Source organism: Chionomys nivalis, chromosome 10 (assembly GCF_950005125.1).
Source record: "Chionomys nivalis chromosome 10, mChiNiv1.1, whole genome shotgun sequence".
NCBI lineage: Eukaryota > Metazoa > Chordata > Mammalia > Rodentia > Cricetidae > Chionomys > Chionomys nivalis.
This window is the reverse complement of record NC_080095.1, coordinates 65,152,729-65,155,877: the sequence shown is the minus strand read 5'-3', so window position 1 is coordinate 65,155,877 and position 3,149 is coordinate 65,152,729. Positions and strand designations below refer to the sequence as shown.

Genomic DNA, 3,149 nt, shown 5'->3' with positions numbered 1-3,149 from the left:
ACTGAGCACGCGCAGACAGACTCCGCGCTCGCCGCGACCCCGCCCTCCGTAGAGACGTCACTCAAGAGGGCCGAGCCGCTAAGCCCCGCCCCTTCGGGGATTCCCGCCTCTGGAAGCCCCGAGCCTCGTCCCCTCGCCGGGTCCTCCTGCACGCTGTCGCCTAGTCGCTCTTTCTCCAGGTGGCTCTTCGAGTCCTGACTGTCCCCCGAGATAGCACCTGGAGAGGGCCGGTTTCGCCGCTAGCCGGCCGCCGCAGTGACGTACAGGTAGCATCCTAAGGTCAAAGGTCAGCCCCAGCAAAGAACGCCCCTCAACCCTAAGCGTAGGTGGCCGCCGGAACGTGGCTTTGTGCCCCGGAAGCGGAAGTGTGTTTTCTCCACGGAGGGCTGGCCCACGCTGAGTGATGACGTCTCCTCATTGGGCGGAAGGTTCGGTGGCTGTCGTCGGTGTTCCAGCTGGTGGGAGTTGGCTTCAGGGTGCTGGGCTCTGGGCCCCTGGTGTCTGTAGCTGGGAAGTTGGGCTGCGGGGTCGTCCTTGTCCTTCTGCTTCCAGTGTTCCTGGGTGTCATTCTGCGGCGCGGGGCCTCGCCACGGACTCGCCGGCCCTGGGGGGCCGCGGCTTTAGTGGTGCCTTTCGCGGTGAGTGTGGGGGTTTTCCTCGCTCTGCGCTGCTGAGAAAGTAGCCGGGGCAGCCGGACCTCTAGTTTAGGCGGGACGCTTCTGCGGGAGTCCGTTCCTCGTCGCCGCAGGCTGCGATCGCCGAGGCGGAGGTGCCCCAACATTTTTATCTCTTGTCCTCCCTCGCAAGTTTTACTAAAGGATGCGCTGTTTACCCTTTTAATTTGTCTTCAGATTTATCCGAGCCAAATAAGATGTAAGCATTTGTAGTCTCGATGGCTTTCCTGAACTTAGATGAGGCTACTTGCTCAAAGCCTTCTGATGTGTACTGGATTTTGTTTTCCTTTTAGTTCTTAACATACTGTTATTTCTGCACGTAGTAGATCTTGGCTAAATGAATAAGATAGTTCAATGACAAAGATGAAATATAGTAACGATTTTGTTTTTTATTAGTTTACAGTACTGACAATGCTTTTGTGTTTTGAGACTTTCTCCTTTTTTTTTTTTTTTTTTTTTTTTTTTTGCTTTTTCGAGACAAAGTTTCTCTGTGTAACAAACCTGACTGTCCTGGAACTCACTTTGTAGACCAGGCCGACTTTGAACTCACTAAGATCCATCTGTCAGTGCCACCACCTCTAAGTTTATATAGATTTTCTTGTTGCTAGTCTTCACTTAGTTATTTTGTATGCATTTGAACAAAATGTTTACAGGTAAGACGTAAGGATAAAGTAATGAAGGACACAAGCCCCAACAGAGATGCTAGGAGTACAGGGGAGGAAAAAGTCGATAAATAATATAGCATGACGAATAATGACACACTCTAGTTAGGCATGAAGAGGTATGGGATAGCCGGGCGGTGGTGGCACACGCCTTTAATCCCACCACTCGGGAGGCAGAAACAGGTGGATCTCTGGGAGTTCGAGGCCAGCCTGGTCTACAAGATCTAGTTCCAGGACAGGCACCAAAGCTACAGAGAAACCCTGTCTCATAAGAGGTATGGGATGAAAGTTAATTGCTCCTTAAGAGATTTGTCTGAACTACTTGCTGTTGAAATCAAGTGTCTATTTCCTAACAGGCTTAAGAGGATTGAAGAGAGTTAGGTAGCACGTTTAGTACAATCACTAGGACAAATCAGTAGTGGTCCAAAAGAAGAGGGAGACATTCCCTCAAACCTAGGCACCTTGACTTTTTGAGTCTGAATAGTCTTTTCTGACTTAATAAAGAGTACTGTACAAGGCGTGCTTCTGTAACTTTATGTGCCTGCCATGGTAGCTTTTTTTGCTTTTAAGGGTAGATTTTTTTTTTTTTGTCAGTGTGCTTTTGGAATAAAAACTTTTAGTCTCTTGGGATGCTTTTGTCTTGGATGATCTGCTCTTACATTTGCCCCTTATTGCGAGAATGCATGCTCTTCACCCCTTGAGAGTGTTCTCACCTGCATGTGTTGTATTCATGCATTATTCCCACAGGCCATGCCTTTCTTTCCCCTATCCTTCAATTTGAGAGTTTTGCACTTTCTGCGGACTCAGTCGGCCCAAAGCAAGTTCACTGCTTCCATCTCCCATTTTCCACCAGGTTATGTGCTATATATGTTGAAATGTATAGAAGCAGTGCGTTTTTTGTTGTGTAATGTGTATGTTCAGTTTTTAAAAAGACTAAGCCACATGTGCCTGGCTGTTTTGTAGGCTGGGAAATAATTTGAGCACAGGAATTGGAGGTGAGCCTGGGCATCATTATCAGTACCCCACTCCTAAAATATACAACAAAGCAGTGTAATAAAAGGAACACTTATCTAGACATTTTACTTAAGTTGTAGGACATTATGAATAACTAAGACTTTGGATTTTTTTTTCCTGTATTGCTCTTTCTAACTTTCAGAGCCGCTTCCCTTTGCTCCCATCCATTGCTTAATGCCGTTGTTAGCCACCTGGCTATTCAAACTGGAAACGCTGGAATAACTTTTGCCTTGTTCCTCTTCCCTTTACAACCGTTTGGTCAGTCAGTCCTGTAGACTGTCTCGTGTACTTTTATTTCTCTTGTAAGCTTTGGGATTATGGCTAGTACTTGTAGATTTGTGACTCTCGGGTTTTTCTCCATTGGATGCATTTGCTGTTGTTTCCAAAGATGTTTTTATTCCGTATATTCAGGTACATATGTTTATGTGTGTACATACAGTTTTTGTCTTCCTTTTTGAGACTAGATCTTAATATGTTGCCTTGACTGACCTTGGAGCCATGGTCTCAAGCAATCTTCCTGGTAAAATAAAATATACCTGTAATGTTCCTCTGCCTAAGATATTTTAAAAGTTGAGGACAAGCTGGGCTATTGTGGTGCACGACTTACTCAGGACTGAAGAGGCAGAAGCAGGCAGATCTGTTCGAGTTCTAGACCAACCTGGTCTACAGAGTGAGTTCCAGGACAGCCAGCGCTACAGAGAGAAAACCTATTTTGAAAACAAGACAAGCAAAACATTGAAGACAGTTTCATTCCTGTTTGACTTGAGGAATATTGCTGAGGCCAGACCTGGCTGCGCCT

The 3,149-nt window shown here is 46.5% G+C and overlaps 1 protein-coding gene across 2 annotated transcripts in view; it reads left to right on the top strand.

Annotated features, from left to right (window-relative positions):
* The first annotated feature begins 391 nt into the window (after nt 1–391).
* LOC130882391 (signal recognition particle subunit SRP54) overlaps nt 392–3,149 on the top strand; it is a 68,244-nt gene continuing 65,486 nt past the window's right edge. Inside the window, exon 1 of one of the 2 annotated variants that reach the window (XM_057782402.1) lies at nt 392–638. The gene's annotated coding sequence lies outside the window, so the exon portion shown is untranslated. The remainder of the gene's footprint in view (nt 639–3,149) is intronic. The other variant, XM_057782400.1, reaches the window with a different exon arrangement.